The sequence below is a fragment of the Pseudophryne corroboree genome, chromosome 9, assembly GCF_028390025.1.
Source record: "Pseudophryne corroboree isolate aPseCor3 chromosome 9, aPseCor3.hap2, whole genome shotgun sequence".
In the NCBI taxonomy this organism is placed as follows: Eukaryota; Metazoa; Chordata; class Amphibia; order Anura; family Myobatrachidae; genus Pseudophryne; species Pseudophryne corroboree.
The window spans coordinates 50,017,565-50,035,190 of NC_086452.1; the positions used below are offsets into that span (position 1 = coordinate 50,017,565).

Sequence of the window (17,626 nt, forward strand, 5' to 3'; positions counted from 1 at the left end):
AGACATGGGCACTTTAAGAAAGAATTTAGGTTCTGGTGTGCACTGGCTCCTCCCTCTATGCCCCTCCTCCAGACCTCAGTTTGATACTGTGCCCAGACGAGCTGGGTGCTTTTCAGTGAGCTCTCCTGAGTTTGCTGAGAGAAAGTATTTTGTTAGGTTTTTTATTTTCAGGGAGCTCTGCTGGCAACAGACTCCCTGCATCGTGGGACTGAGGGGAGAGAAGCAGCCCTACTCTCTGAAGCTAGGTCCTGCTTCTTAGGCTACTGGACACCATTAGCTTCAGAGGGATTGTACGCAGGATCTCACCCTCGCCGTCCGATCCCAGAGCCGCGCCGCCGTCCCCCTCGCAGAGCCGGAAGACAGAAGCCGGGTGAGTATGAGAAGCAAGAAGACTTCACAGGCGGCAGAAGACTCCGTGGTCTTCACTGAGGTAACGCACAGCACTGCAGCTGTGCGCCATTGCTCCCACACACCTCACATACTCCGGTCACTGTAAGGGTGCAGGGCGCAGGGGGGGGGGGGGCGCCCTGGGCAGCAATATAAACCTCTTATTTGGCAAAAGGAGCATATATACAGCTGGACACTGTATATATGCAGGAGCCCCCACCAATTTTACACTTTTAGCGGGACAGAAGCCCGTCGTCGAGGGGGAGGGGCTTCTCCCTCAGCACTCACCAGCGCCATGTTTTTTCTCCACAGCACCACTGAGAGGAAGCTCCCCGGTCTCTCCCCTGCTTATACCACGGTAGAAGAGAGGGTTTTAAAGAAGAGGGGGGGCACATAATTCGGCGCAGATAATAACAGCGCTACGGGGTAAACATTAAATTGCTGTGTTTTTTCCTGGGTCATATAGCGCTGGGGTGTGTGCTGGCATACTCTCTCTCTGTCTCTCCAAAGGGCCTTGTGGGGGAATTGTCTTCAGATGAGCATTTCCTGAGTGTGTGGTGTGTCGGTACGTGTGTGTCGACATGTCTGAGGTAAAAGGCTCCCCTAAGGTGGAGATGGAGAAAATGTGTGTGTGTGTGAGTGGTGTCTCCGTCGACAACGCCGACACCTGTTTGGATATGTGAAATTAAGTGCTAAGGTAAATTTATTGCACAAAAGATTAGAGAACAGACAGGGAATCTACCCATGTCTGTCCCTATGTCGCAGAGACCTTCAGAGTCTCACAATGCTCACTATCCAAAATAATAGACACTGATATCGACACGAAGTCTGACTCCAGTGTCGACTACGATAATGCAAAGTTACAGCCAAAATGGCAGGAAAGTATTCAATATATGATTATTGTAATAAAAGATGTTTTGCTTATCACTGCTTACCCATCTGTCCCTGACACGAGGGTACACATGTTTAAGGGGAAGAAAGCTGAGGTAAATTTCCCTCCTCTCATGAAGAAAAAGAGCGGGAATCTCCAGACAAGAGACTGCAGTTTCCCACAAAGAATTCTCAGGGAGTATCCTTTCCCTACTAGGGCCAGGATACGATGGGAATCTTCCCCTAGGGTGGACAAAGCTTGTCACGTTTACCCAAAAGGTAGCGCTGACTTAACAGCTATCCTCAGGGATCCTGCAGATAGCATGCAGTAAAAGTACTTTGAAGTCCATTTACACACATTCTGGTACACTACTCAGACCGGCGATTGTGTCGGCATGGGTTTATAGCACTGTAGCAGCGTGAGCGGATACCTTATCAGCAGAGATTGAGACCCTAGTATGTATATATATATGTATATATATATATATATATATATATATGAAAGATGCTGTCTTATCTCCTATATATTAGGCCAAATCTGTGACTCTGTGCCTGCCCGTAACGCTGGGTGGAGTCACAGCGGTGGGCGGAGTCAGCAAGTCTCTGCTCCTGCTGCCTGTCCATCTCTCTCTCCCCCCTCCCCACACCCATCAGCAGCTCTGACTCCCCGGCCGCGGCGACGGGCGAACAACAACGGCTGATGCCGCCCCCGGCATAGACATTAGGAGGGACGGGTGGCGCAGGAGAAGGCTTTCATAGCCCTCCCTGTGCCGTGTACACACACCCGCCGCCTCCTCCACACACATCCAGCTGTCAGCTCTCCTGCTGTGACAGGAGCCGAGTGCTGCAGTGAGATAAACTCCTGCAGCACTCGCCTCCTGTCACAGAGAAGAGCCAGCACACACACTCTCCGGGGGCTGCCAGCATCAACAGGCAAGCTGGAAACACCCCCGGAGCGAGAGAGAACATACCCGCGAGGCCATGCCCCTTTTACAGAAGGTCACGCCCCTTTTCATCCACCGGGGGGGGTTTGAGAGATGTGTGTAATAGAACAGACTGCGCTCCGACACCCAGTGACGCCTCTGGACACTACCGTTTACCAGCCTGCAGCAGCCGCCCACAGCCTCAATGGTGAGTCCCTCCGGCCATCTTCACGGGTGGTCTTCTGTTTGCCGGCGGTCGGGCTCCCGGCGCTCAGTATACCGGCGCCGGGAGCCCGACAGCCGGCATACCGACACTTATTTTCCCTCGTGGGGGTCCACGACCCCCATAGAGGGAGAATAAAATAGTGTGGCGCGCGTAGCGCGCCACCGTGCCCGTAGCGTGGCGAGCGCAGCGAGCCCGCAAGGGGCTCATTTGCGCTCGCCAAGCTGTCGGTAAGCCGGCGGTCGGGCTCCCGGCGCCGGGATGCTGGTCGCCGGGAGCCCGACCGCCGGCCAGCCGTAGTGAACCCCATCTTCACCACTGATTCTATGTCTGGTCGCCACTTTACACAAGTCTCCACTTCTGGTGCCCTCCCTCTCCACTACTTTCCCCCCTCTCTTCATCAGCTTCCTCACTGGGGACCCTCCCTGCCGCCCCGCGTCTCTATATCCCCTCCCTACCGCCCCGCATCTCTCTATCCCCTCCCTACCGCCCCGCGTCTCTCTATCCCCTCCCTACCGCCCCGCGTCTCTATATCCCCTCCCTACCGCCCCGCGTCTCTCTATCCCCTCCCAGCCGCCCCGCCTCTCTGTATCCTCTACCTGCTGCCCCGCGTCTCTGTATCCCCTCCCTAACACCCTGCATCTCTGTATCCCCTCCCTACCGCCCCGCGTCTCTCTATCTCCTCCCTACCGCCCCGCGTCTCTCTATCCCCTCCCTACTGCCCCGCGTCTCTCTATCCCCTCGCAGCCGCCCGCCTCTCTGCATCCTCTACCTGCTGCCCCGCGTCTCTGTATCCCCTCCCTAACACCCTGCATCTCTGTATGCCCTCCCTACCGCCCCGCGTCTCTCTATCTCCTTCCTACCGCCCCGCGTCTCTGTATCCCCTCCCTACCGCCCATGTCTCTCTATCCCCTCCCTGCCGCCCCGCGTCTCTATATCCCCTCCCTACCGCCCCGCGTCTCTCTATCCCCTCCCTACTGCCCCGCGTCTCTCTATCCCCTCGCAGCCGCCCGCCTCTCTGCATCCTCTACCTGCTGCCCCGCGTCTCTGTATCCCCTCCCTAACACCCTGCATCTCTGTATGCCCTCCCTACCGCCCCGCGTCTCTGTATCCTCTCCCTACCGCCCACGTCTCTCTATCCCCTCCCTGCAGCCCTGCGTCTCTATATCCCCTCCCTACCGCCCCGCGTCTCTCTATCCCCTCCCTACTGCCCCGCGTCTCTCTATCCCCTCGCAGCCGCCCGCCTCTCTGCATCCTCTACCTGCGGCCCCGCGTCTCTGTATCCCCTCCCTAACACCCTGCATCTCTGTATGCCCTCCCTACCGCCCGCGTCTCTCTATCCCCTCCCTACCGCCCCGCGTCTCTGTATCTCCTCCCTACCGCCCCATGTCTCTATATCTCCACCCTACTGCCCCATGTCTCTGTATCTCCTCCCTATGCCTCTGTATCCCCTCCCTACCGCCCCGCGTCTCTGTATCTCCTCCCTACCGCCCCACGTCTCTGTATCTCCTCCCTACCGCCCCGCGTCTCTGTATCTCCTCCCTACGCCTCTGTATCCCCACCCTACCGTCCCACGTCTCTGTATCTCCTCCCTACCACCCCGCTTCTCTCTATCCCCTCCCTACCGCCCTGCGTCTCTCTATCTCCTCCCTACCGCCCTGCGTCTCTCTATCCCCTCCCTACCGCCCTGCGTCTCTCTGTCCCCTCCCTACCACCCCACGTCTCTGTATCCCCTCCCTACCGCCCCATGTCTCTCTATCCCCTCCTCCCTATGCCTCTGTATCCCCACCCTACCGCCCCCCTTCTCTCTATCCCCTCCCTACCGCCCCCCTTCTCTGTGTCCCCTCCCTACCGTCCAACGTCTCTGTATCCCCTCCCTACCATCCAACGTCTCTGTATCCCCTCCTCCCTACGCCTCTGTATCCACTCCCTACCGCCCCGCTTCTCTCCATCCCTTCCCTACCGCTCTGCATCTCTGTATCCCCTCCCTACCGCCCTGTGTCTCTGTATCCCCTCTCTACCGCTCTGCGTCTCTGTATCCCCTCCCTACCGCTCTGCGTCTCTGTATCCCCTCCCTACCGCCCCGCGTCTCTGTTTCCCCTCCCTACCGCCCTGCATTTCTGTATCCCCTCCCTACCGCCCTGCGTCTATCTATCCCCTCCCTACTGCCCTGCGTCTCTCTATCCCCGCCCTACCGCCCCGCGTCTCTCTGTCCCCTTCCTACCGCCCCGCGTCTCTCTATCCCCTCCCTACTGCCCCGCGTCTCTCTATCCCCTCGCAGCCGCCCGCCTCTCTGCATCCTCTACCTGCTGCCCCGCGTCTCTGTATCCCCTCCCTAACACCCTGCATCTCTGTATGCCCTCCCTACCGCCCCGCCTCTCTCTATCCCCTCCCTACCGCCCCGCGTCTCTGTATCCCCTCCCTACCGTCCCACGTCTCTGTATCTCCTCCCTACCGCCCCGCGTTTCTGTATCTCCTCCTCCCTACGCCTCTGTATCCCCACTCTACCGTCCCACGTCTCTGTATCTCCTCCCTACCACCCCGCTTCTCTCTATCCCCTCCCTACCGCCCTGCGTCTCTCTATCTCCTCCCTACCGCCCTGCGTCTCTCTATCCCCTCCCTACCGCCCTGCGTCTCTCTGTCCCCTCCCTACCACCCCACGTCTCTGTATCCCCTCCCTACCGCCCCATGTCTCTCTATCCCCTCCTCCCTATGCCTCTGTATCCCCACCCTACCGCCCCCCTTCTCTCTATCCCCTCCCTACCGCCCCGCGTCTCTGTATCCCCTCCCTACCATCCAGCGTCTCTGTATCCCCTCCTCCCTACGCCTCTGTATCCACTCCCTACCGCCCCGCTTCTCTCCATCCCTTCCCTACCGCTCTGCATCTCTGTATCCCCTCCCTACCGCCCTGTGTCTCTGTATCCCCTCTCTACCGCTCTGCGTCTCTGTATCACCTCCCTACCGCTCTGCGTCTCTGTATCCCCTCCCTACCGCCCCGCGTCTGTTTCCCCTCCCTACCGCCCTGCATTTCTGTATCCCCTCCCTACCGCCCTGCGTCTATCTATCCCCTCCCTACTGCCCTGCGTCTCTCTATCCCCGCCCTACCGCCCCGCGTCTCTCTGTCCCCTCCCTACCGCCCCGCGTCTCTGTATCACCTCCCTACCGCTCTGCGTCTCTGTATCCCCTCCCTACCGCCCCGCGTCTCTGTTTCCCCTCCCTACCGCCCTGCATCTCTGTGTACCCTCCCTACCGCCCTGTGTCTCTGTATCACCTCCCTACCGCTCTGCGTCTCTGTATCCCCTCCCTACCGCCCCGCGTCTCTGTTTCCCCTCCCTACCGCCCTGCATCTCTGTGTACCCTCCCTACCGCCCTGTGTCTCTGTATCCCCTCCCTACCGCTCTGTGTCTCTGTATCACCTCCCTACCGCTCTGCGTTTCTGTATCCCCTCCCTACCGCCCATACCACTGGCTCCTTGATACCTCCCTGACAAACCCTCACCAGGAGTACAGGAGCCATAACCCCCTGCTGTGCCCCCCATAGTTACCGGTATATCGGTGATGCTCCGCTCTGCCGCCTCCTCCCTATCCCTCACACAGCAAGCGCAGGGCGCAAGCCCAGCACCGAGCACATGACCGCGCTGTCCATGCCCATTGGCCCTGGTACCAGCTCCAGCCATCGCCCCCTCCTCCTACTGCACCTGAGGGGGGCGCGCACATAGCGCATGCAGAGGGGACTGGTGCACCTGCGGCCGCGTGGAGACCTTGCGTGCGCAACATGTCCGTGTTGCTACACCTGAAGGATGGTACGGTGTAGAGAGAGGACACAGCTGCCCCTGCTCCGCATTGTACCAGCACTCCCCTCTGTGTCTAATGACACCATTTACCTCTTCATGCGGGTATGTCTATATCACATACATCCTTATCCGTGTCCTATATATTGTTACAAATAAAATGACATAGGTATAGGTCCCACACTCCCTCCCCCCCCACACCTGCATCCACCTCCCCCTCCACTCGCAGCATCTACATACTCCCTGTCTCATCCGCGGTCCCCCCCGCACCCGCTACATTCTGTACATCGTGCCCTGCAGGCACTGTTCACGCCGTCGCAAGGGGCTACGCCCCCTTCACCATTGGAAGCACTTTTGTCGTGCAATATTTAACCACTAACAAACCTAGGAATGCAGGTAATACTCATACAAATATTGAACTGCAGCAAGGCGTGCAGGGGTTAAGGGGGCGTAGCCCCTTTCGACGGTGTGAAGAGCGCCCGTAGGGCACGATGAAGCACCTAGTATATATATATAAAACATGCCCAAAGAGACATTAGTCTACTGTCAACGCTATGTCGATTTCTGCTAGACGTGTCTTGTGGAACATGCAACATGGAACATGAACATGCAATGGACAGGTGATGCCGACTAAAGAGGCATATGGAAGGTTAACCTTACAAGGCTGAGGAATTCTGTGGAGAAGGCTCTTGGACCTGGTCTCCACAGCTATAGCTGGTAATTCTGATCTTTTGCCTTATATTCTCGCACAGCCTAAGAAAGCACGACATTATCAAATGCAGTCCTTTCGATCACAGAGGAACAAGAAAGTCTGAGGTGCATCCTTTCTTGCCAGAGGCAGGGGCAGAGGAAAGAAGCTGCACAACACAGCTAGTTCCCAGGAACAGAAGTCCTCCCCGGCCTCTACAAAATCCACCGCATGACGCTGGGGCTCCACAGGCGGAGCTAGGCCCGGTGGGGGCACGTCTTCGAAATTTCAGCCACAAGTGGGTTCACTCCCGGTTGGATCCCTGGGCAATAGATATTGTGTCTCAGGGATACAAGCTGGAATTCGAAGAGATGCCCCCTCACTGATACCTCAAATCGGCCCTGCCAGCTTCTCCCCACAAGAGGGAAATAGTGTTAACTGCAATTCACAAATTGTATCTTCAACAGGTGGTGGTCAAGGTTCCCCTCCTTCAACAAGGAGGGGGTTATTATTCGACCATGTTTGTAGTCCCGAAACCGGACGGTTCGGTCAGACCCATATTGAATTTAAAATCCCTGAACATATACCTGAAAAGGTTCAAGTTCAAGATGGAATCGCTTAGAGCGATCGTCGCAAGCCTGGAAGGGGAGGATTTTATGGGTCTCTGGACATAAAGGATGCATACCTTCATGTCCCTATTTATCCACCTCATCAGGCGTACCTCAGATTTGTGGTATAGGATTGTCATTACCAATTTCAGACGTTGCCGTCTGGTCTCTCCACGGCACCGAGAATATTTACCAAGGTAATGGCGGAAATGATGGTACTCCTGCGGAAGCAAGGGGTCGCAATTATCCCATACTTGGACGATCTCCTCATAAAATCGGGATCAAGAGAGCAGTTGCTGATCAGCGTAGCACTTTCTCTGGAAGTGTTACGGCAACACGGCTGGATTCTAAATATTCCAAAGTCGCAGTTGGTTCCTACGACTCGTCTGCCTTTCTTGGGCATGATTCTAGACACAGACCAGAGAAGGGTTTATCTCCCGATAGAGAAAGCTCAGGAACTCAGGACACTGGTCAGGAACCTATTAAAACCAAAACAGGTGTCAGTGCATCACTGCACTCGAGTCATGGGAAAGATGGTGGCATCATACAAGGCCATTTCCTTCGGCAGGTTCCATGCGAGGACCTTTCAATGGGACTTACTGGACAAGTGGTCCGGATCACATCTTCAGATGCATCGGTTAATCACCCTATCCCCCAGGGCCAGGGTGTCACTCCTGTGGTGGCTGCAGAGTGCTCACCTTCTCGAGGGCCGCGGATTCGGCATTCAGGACTGGGTCCTGGTGACCACGGATGCAAGCCTCCGAGGTTGGGGAGCAGTCACACAGGGAAGAAATTTCCAAGGTCTATGGTCAAGTCAGGAGACTTGCCCTCACATCAACATCTTGGAACTAAGGGCCATATACAACTCCATACGTCAAGCGGAGACCCTGCTTCGCGACCAACCGGTTCTGATTCAGTCAGACAACATCACTGCAGTGGCTCATGTAAACCGACAAGGCGGCACAAGGAGCAGGGTGGCGATGGCGAAGCCACCAGAATTCTTCGCTGGGCAGAGAATCACGTAAGCGCACGGTCAGCAGTGTTCGCCCTGGGAGTGGACAACTGGGAAGCAGACTTCCTCAGCAGAGAACTGCCACAGGTGGACATGATGGCATCCTGCCTCAACAAAAAGCTACAGAGGTATTGAGCCAGGTCAAGAGACCCTCAGGCGGTAGCTGTGGACGTCCTGGTGACACCGTGGGTGTTCCAGTCGGTCTATGTATTTCCTCCTCTTCCTCTCATACCCAAGGTGCTGAGGATAATAAGAAAAAGAGAAGTGAGAACAATCCTCATTGTTCCGGATTGGCCATGAAGGACTTTGTATCCAAATCTGCAAGAAATGCTCACAGAGGACCCGTGGCCTCTTCCTCTAAGACAGGACCTGTTGCAACAGGGGCCCTGTCTGTTCCAAGACTTACCGCGACTGTGTTTGACGACATGGCGGTTGAACGCCGGATCCTAGCAGAGAAAGGCATTCTGGATGAGGTCATTCCTACGCTGATATAGGCTAGGAAGGACGTGACAGCTCAACATTATCTCCGTATATGGCGAAAATATGTTTATTGCTGTGAGGCCAGGAATGCTCCTACGGAGGAATTCCAGCTGGGCCGTTTCCTTCACTTCCTACAGTCTGGAGTGAATTTGGGCCTAAAATTGGGTTCCATTAAGGTCCAGATTTCGGCCCTATCCATTTTCTTTCAAAAGGAGCTGGCTTCTCTACCTGAAGTTTAGACGTTTGTAAAGGGAGTGCTGCATATTCAGCCTCCTTTTGTGCCTCCAGTGGCACCTTGGGATCTTAACGTGGTGTTAAGTTTCCTGAAATCCCACTGGTTTGAACCACTTAAAACGGTGGAGTTGAAATATCTCACCTGGAAGGTGGTCATGCTATTAGCCTTGGCTTCGGCTAGGCGTGTGTCAGAGTTGGCGGCTTTGTCACATAAAAGCCCCTATCTGGTTTTCCATGTGGATAGAGTAGAATTGCGGACCCGTCCACAATTTCTGCCGAAAGTGGTTTCATCTTTTCATATAAACCAACCTACTGTGGTGCCTGTGGCTACTCGTGACTTGGAGGATTCCGAGTTGCTTGATGTGGTCAGGGCTTTGAAGGTTTATGTAGCCAGTACGGCTAGGGTCAGGAAAACAGTTGTTGTTTATCCTGTGTGCTTCCAACAAGCTGGGTGCTCCTGCTTCAAAGCAAACTATTGCTCGCTGGATCTGTAACACGATTCAGCAGGCTCATTCTGCGGCTGGATTGCCGCTGCCAAAATCAGTTAAGGCCCATTCCACTAGGAAGGTGGGCTCTTCTTGGGCGGCTGCCCGAGGGGTTTCGGCATTACAACTTTGCCGAGCGGCTACTGGGTCAGGTTCAAACACTTTTGCAAAGTTCTACAAGTTTGATACCCTGGCTGAGGAGGACCTCTTATTTGCTCAATCGGTGCTGCAGAGTCATCCGCACTCTCCCGCCCGTTTGGAAGCTTTGGTATAATCCCCATGGTCCTTACGGAGTCCCCAGCATCCACTAGGACGTTAGAGAAAATAAGATTTTACTTACCGGTAAATCTATTTCTCGTAGTCCGTAGTGGATGCTGGGCGCCCGTCCCAAGTGCGGACTTCTTCTGCAATGCTTGTATATAGTTATTGCTTCAATAAGGGTTATGTTATGGTTGCATCAGGGATTGACCTGATGCTCTGTTGTTGTCATACTGTTGACTGGTTGTTATAAACTCATGTTATACGGTGTGATTGGTGTGGCTGGTATGAGTCTTGCCCTGGATTACCAAAATCCTTTCCTTGTACTGTCAGCTCTTCTGGGCACAGTTTCTCTAACTGAGGTCTGGAGGAGGGGCATAGAGGGAGGAGCCAGTGCACACCAGAACCTAAATTCTTTCTTAAAGTGCCCATGTCTCCTGCGGAGCCCGTCTATCCCCATGGTCCTTACGGAGTCCCCAGCATCCACTACGGACTACGAGAAATAGATTTACCGGTAAGTAAAATCTTATTATCAGGGCCGTAACTATGTGTGTGCCAAGTGGGCCTGGCACACAGCGCAGTTGCCCTGAGGGCGCACGGCCAGCGGCATGTAATGAGTCAAATTGACTCATTACATGCCGCCTCTGAAGTGTGCGCCGTGCGCCGCCGCCGCACTGGGGAGGAGAGCTGCAGCGCCGGGCAGCAGAGAAGGAGGAGGAGGGAGGGGGACTGGAGCAACAGCAGCGCTATTTCATTGGTAGTAAGCGCCGCTGCAGCAGCCCCCTCTCCTTCCGTATTGGCTGCCCGACGCTGCTGTGGATGCTGGGATGCGGTTCCTCCATCCCAGCATCCACAGCAGCGCCGGGCAGCCAATACTGAAGGAGAGGGGGCTGCTACAGCGGCGCTTACTAGTTACTACCAATGAAATAGCGCTGCTGCGGCTCCAGTCCCCCTCCCTCCTCCTCCTTCTCACCTGCCTGCACCGAGGGAGCTGCACTAGGAGCCTGACTGCCAGCGGGGAGATGGTAAGTATCGCGCTCTCTCTCTCTGTCTCTTTCTCTCTCTCTCTCTCGGGGACACCATCTGCCATAATGTGTAAAAAGGGGGACTGGCTGCCGCAATGTGTAAAAAGGGGACCTGGCTGCCGCAATGTGTAAAAAGGGGGACTGGCTGCCGTAATGTGTAAAAAGGGGGACTGGCTGCCGCAAAGTGTAAAAAGGGGGACTGCCTGCCGCAATGTGTAAAAAGGGGGACTGGCTGCCGTAATGTGTAAAAAGGGGCACTGCCTGAAGCAATTTGTAAAAAGGGGGCCTGGCTGCCGCAATGTGTAAAAAGGGGGACTGCCTGTCGCAATGTGTAAAAAGGGGGCCTGGCTGCCGCAATGTGTAAAAACGGGGACACCGTCTGCCGTAATGTGTAAAAACGGGGACGCTGTCTGCTGTAATGTGTAAAAAGGGGACGCTGTCTGCCGTAATGTTAAAAAAGGGGACGCTGTCTGCTGTAATGTGTAAAAAAGGGGCCGCTGTCTGCCGTAATGTGTAAAAAAGGGGACGCTGTCTGCTGTAATGTGTAAAAAGGGGACGCTGTCTGCTGTAATGTGTAAAAAGGGGACGCTGTCTGCTGTAATGTGTAAAAAGGGGGACTGTCTGCTGTAATGTGTAAAAAGGGGGACTGTCTGCTGTAATGTGTAAAAAGGGGGACGCTGTCTGCTGTAATGTATAAAAGGGGGACGCTGTCTGCTGTAATGTATAAAAGGGGCTCTACCTGGTGTAGTGGCGCTACTGTGCAGCGTAATTTGAATAATGGAGACTACTGTGCACCGTAGTATGAATTGCTATTATTTTGTGGCCACGCCCCTTCCCCATGAAGCCATGCCCCTATATAATTTTCGCGTGCCAGCGGCGCGCACTGCCCCTGTCTTACATGAGGGGGGGGGGGGGGAGGGGCGCCAATGTAATTTCTTGCACACAGCCTAGTTACGGCACTGCAATATATACAATATATAATGCTGACATATTACTGACAATCTCCTATATATTTGCCCAAGTCTGTGACTCTGTGCTGGCCGTAACGCTGGGCGGAGTCACAGGCACAGATCTGGCCAGGAACAGTCCCCTCCCTCTCTCCGACCAGTCCCCTCCCGATCTCCGCCCAGTCCCCTGTCTCCCTTCTCCCCGTACTGCCCCTGGTGAGTGGTGACACCGCAGCCGCTGACTGTGAGCGGAACTCACATTACCCGCCTCACAGTCTTGCGGCTGCCACTGAGTCAGGGAGACATGCTGAACGGTGACTCGCCCCCCCCCCCCCTCCCACCCGCGGCAACCACCCGCATCTGCCCCCCTCCCGCGGCACTCCTGTCCCCTCCCCCTCCCGCGGCACCAACATCCGCAGCACTCCCACCCAGAGTCTTCACTTTTCTAACACCCGCTGCGGTCGCGGGCGAAAAAGGGGCGTGGCTTCGCGGAAGGAGGCGTGGCTTCGCGTCCCGACCCCCGTTTTCGGCACGTTGTGGTTCGGGGGACACTGCTGAATCTGCAGTGCTGGCTTCTGCGCTGTGACAGAAGCCGGCACTTTGGTGTCACCCCTCAGAGGGTAACACCCGGGTGCGGCCCGCACTCCCCGCACCCACGTTGTGGCGCCACTGCTCCTGCCCCCTCCCCCACCCGTAGCACAAACATCCACCGTCTCCACCCACCACCCGCGGCACTCCCGTCCCCGCCCCCACCCAGAGCACAAACACCCGCGCAACCCACCTGCGGAACTCCCGCCCCCTCCCCCACCCGTAGCACCAACACCCGCGGTAACCAACCGCTTTCGCCCCCTACCCGCTGCACTCCCACCCTCTCCCCCACCTGCAGCACCAACACCCGCGCCACCTACCCGCAGCACCCACCGCATCCACCCACCACCCGTGGCACTCCACCCCCTCCCCCACCCGCAGCACCAACACCCGCGGCACCCACCGCATCCACCCACCACCCGTGGCACTCCCCCACCCGCTGCACCAACACGCGCACCACCCGCGGCACTCCCGTCCCCTCCCCCACCCAGAGCACAAACACCCGCGCCACCCACCCGCAGAACTCCCGCCCCCTCCCCCAACCCGTAGCACCAACACCCGCGGCAACCAACCGCATTCGCACCCCACCCGCGGCACTCCCACCCTCTCCCCCACCCGCAGCACCAACACCCGCGGCACCCACCGCATCCACCCACCACCCGTGGCACTCCCCCCCTCCCCCACCCGCAGCACCAACACCCGCGGCACCCACCACATCCACTCACCACCCGTGGCACTCCCCCCCCTCCCCCACCCGCTGCACCAACACCCGCGGCACTCCCGTCCCCTCCCCCACCCAGAGCACAAACACCCGCGCCACCCACCCGCAGAACTCCCGCCCCCTCCCCCACCCGTAGCACCAACACCCGCGGTAACCAACCGCATTCGCCCCCCACCCGCTGCACTCCCACCCTCTCCCCAACCCGCAGCACCAACACCCGCGCCACCTACCCGCAGCACCCACCCACCACCCGTGGCACTCCACCCCCTCCCCCACCCACAGCACCAACACCCGCGGCACCCACCGCATCCACCCACCACCCGTGGCACTCCCCCCCCCCTCCCCCACCCGCTGCACCAACACGCGCACCACCCGCGGTACTCCCGTCCCCTCCCCCACCCAGAGCACAAACACCCGCGCCACCCACCCGCGGAACTCCCGCCCACTCCCCCAACCCATAGCACCAACACCCGCGGCAACCAACCGCATTCGCCCCCCACCCGCGGCACTCCCACCCTCTCCCCCACCCGCAGCACCAACACCCGCGCCACCTACCCGCGGCACCCACCGCATCCACCCACCACCCGTGGCACTCCACCCCCACCCGCAGCACCAACACCCGCGGCACCCACCGCATCCACCCACCACCCGTGGCACCCCCCCCCTCCCCCACCCGCTGCACCAACACCCGCGGCACTCCCGTCCCCTCCCCCACCCAGAGCACAAACACCCGCGCCATCCACCCGCGGAACTCCCGCCCCCAACCCGTAGCACCAACACCCGCGGTAACCAACCGCATTCGCCCCCCACCCGCGGCACTCCCACCCTCTCCCCCACCCGCAGCACCAACACCCGCGGCACCCACCGCATCCACCCACCACCCGTGGAACTCCCCCCCCCTCCCCCACCCGCAGCACCAACACCCGCACCACCCGCGGCACTCCCGTCCCCTCCCCCACCCAGAGCACAAACACCCGCGCCACCCACCCACGGAACTCCCGCCCCCTCCCCCAACCCGTAGCACCAACACCCGCGGCAACCAACCGCATTTGCCCCCCACCCGCGGCACTCTTACCCTCTCCCCCACCAGCAGCACCAACACCCGCGGCACCCACCGCATCCACCCACCACCCGTGGCACTCCCCCACCCACAGCACCAACACCCGCACCACCCGTGGCACTCTGCCCCCTCCCCCACCCACAGCACCAACACCCACTGCCCCCCCCAGCGGCACCCAACGCATCCCCCACATCCGCTCCCACCCGCGGCACTCCCACCCGTAGCTCCCACACCTGCAGCACCCCCGCCCCTCCCCCACCCGCTGCAACCCTGCCCCTCCCCCATACCCACCCTCTCCCCCACCCGCAGCACCAACACCCGCGCCACCTACCCGCGGCACCCACCGCATCCACCCACCACCCGTGGCACTCCACCCCCTCCCCCACCCGCAGCACCAACACCTGCACCACCCGCGGCACTCTGCCCCCTCCCCCACCCACAGCACCAACACCAGCGGTAACCAACTGCATTCGCCCCCCACCCGCGGCACTCCCACCCTCTCCCCCACCCGCAGCACCAACACCCGCGCCACCTACCCGCGGCACCCACCGCATCCACCCACCACCCGTGGCACTCCACCCCCTCCCCCACCCGCAGCACCAACACCCGCGGCACCCACCGCATCCACCCGTGGCAATCCCACCCGTAGCTCCCACACCTGCAGCACCCCCCGCCCCTCCCCCACCCGCTGCAACCCTGCCCCTCCCCCATACCCACCCTCTCCCCCACCCGCAGCACCAACACCCGCGCCACCTACCCGCGGCACCCACCCACCACCCGTGGCACTCCACCCCCTCCCCCACCCGCAGCACCAACACCCGCGGCACCCACCGCATCCACCCACCATCCGTGGCACCCCTCCCCCACCCGCTGCACCAACACCCGCGGCACTCCCGTCCCCTCCCCCACCCAGAGCACAAACACCCGCGCCATCCACCCGCGGAACTCCCGCCCCCAACCCGTAGCACCAACACCCGCGGTAACCAACCGCATTCGCCCCCCACCCGCGGCACTCCCACCCTCTCCCCCACCCGCAGCACCAACACCCGCGCCACCTACCCGCGGCACCCACCCACCACCCGTGGCACTTTACCCCCTCCCCCAACCCGTAGCACCAACACCCGCGGCAACCAACCGCATTTGCCCCCCACCCGCGGCACTCTTACCCTCTCCCCCACCAGCAGCACCAACACCCGCGGCACCCACCGCATCCACCCACCACCCGTGGCACTCCCCCACCCACAGCACCAACACCCGCACCACCCGTGGCACTCTGCCCCCTCCCCCACCCACAGCACCAACACCCACTGCCCCCCCCAGCGGCACCCAACGCATCCCCCACATCCGCTCCCACCCGCGGCACTCCCACCCGTAGCTCCCACACCTGCAGCACCCCCGCCCCTCCCCCACCCGCTGCAACCCTGCCCCTCCCCCATACCCACCCTCTCCCCCACCCGCAGCACCAACACCCGCGCCACCTACCCGCGGCACCCACCGCATCCACCCACCACCCGTGGCACTCCACCCCCTCCCCCACCCGCAGCACCAACACCCGCACCACCCGCGGCACTCTGCCCCCTCCCCCACCCACAGCACCAACACCAGCGGTAACCAACTGCATTCGCCCCCCACCCGCGGCACTCCCACCCTCTCCCCCACCCGCAGCACCAACACCCGCGCCACCTACCCGCGGCACCCACCGCATCCACCCACCACCCGTGGCACTCCACCCCCTCCCCCACCCGCAGCACCAACACCCGCGGCACCCACCGCATCCACCCGTGGCAATCCCACCCGTAGCTCCCACACCTGCAGCACCCCCCGCCCCTCCCCCACCCGCTGCAACCCTGCCCCTCCCCCATACCCACCCTCTCCCCCACCCGCAGCACCAACACCCGTGCCACCTACCCGCGGCACCCACCCACCACCCGTGGCACTCCACCCCCTCCCCCACCCGCAGCACCAACACCCGCGGCACCCACCGCATCCACCCACCATCCGTGGCACCCCTCCCCCACCCGCTGCACCAACACCCGCGGCACTCCCGTCCCCTCCCCCACCCAGAGCACAAACACCCGCGCCATCCACCCGCGGAACTCCCGCCCCCAACCCGTAGCACCAACACCCGCGGTAACCAACCGCATTCGCCCCCCACCCGCGGCACTCCCACCCTCTCCCCCACCCGCAGCACCAACACCCGCGCCACCTACCCGCGGCACCCACCCACCACCCGTGGCACTTTACCCCCTCCCCCACCCGCAGCACCAACATCCGCGGCACCCACCGCATCCACCCACCACCCGTGGCACTCCCCCCCCTCCCCCACCCGCTGCACCAACACGCGTACCACCCGCGGCACTCCCGTCCCCTCCCCCACCCAGAGCACAAACACCCGCGCCACCCACCCGCGGAACTCCCGCCCCCTCCCCCAACCCGTAGCACCAACACCCGCGGCAACCAACCGCATTCGCACCCCACCCGCGGCACTCCCACCCTCTCCCCCACCCGCAGCACCAATACCCGCGGCACCCACCGCATCCACCAGAGCCGGCCCTAACCAATATGATGCCCTAGGCAAGATTTTGGCTAGTGCCCCCTAGCACCACTGCTGGTTCTGCCTCTGACCTTGCACTTCTTTCCCAGAACCATCACCCCTCAGCCATAGCAGTCCTTATTTTGGTGTTTGTACCCCCTATATTTTAAATAGGAACAGTTCGCACATTTGGCGCACAACCCAAAAAGGGGTGTGTTTTTGCTGGCAAGGGGCATGGCCACACAATAGTAACCCCAATTCCAAATACGCCACACAGTACTGCACTTTATTCACATTTGATCATGCGATAGTTTCCATAATTCATATTACATCCCACAGTAGTATCACTTTACCTTATAAACGTTACTCCTCACAGTAGAGCCCCTTATTCACATACATCACACTGAATTGCTCCTTATTCACATTACACTACACCCTATTGCTCTTTATTCACATTAGACGACACAGTAGTGCCCTTTCTATACGCAACACCACATAGAAGAGCACCTTAAACACATAATTCCACACAGTAATGCCCCTAACACATATGAGACACATTATTAATGTCCTTCTAAACATAATGTGCTTACACATTATGACAACCTTTATTAATGCCCTTTTACACATAATGTCCCTTACACATATGCCGCACATTATTAATGCCCTAATACACATAATGACACACATAGTGCCCCCTGCACATTTGCTGCACATTGATAGTGCCCCTATACACATTATGACACATACAGTAGTACCCTGTTACACATACAGTATGCCACACATTATTAATGCCC

The 17,626-nt window shown here is 59.2% G+C and overlaps 1 protein-coding gene and 1 pseudogene across 2 annotated transcripts in view; both read left to right on the forward strand.

Annotated features, from left to right (window-relative positions):
- Positions 1 to 17,626, forward strand: part of TMEM125 (transmembrane protein 125) — an 88,844-nt gene that overhangs the window by 61,990 nt on the left and 9,228 nt on the right. The window lies entirely within an intron of this gene.
- On the forward strand, positions 13,299 to 14,221 carry LOC134958709 (basic proline-rich protein-like; annotated as a pseudogene).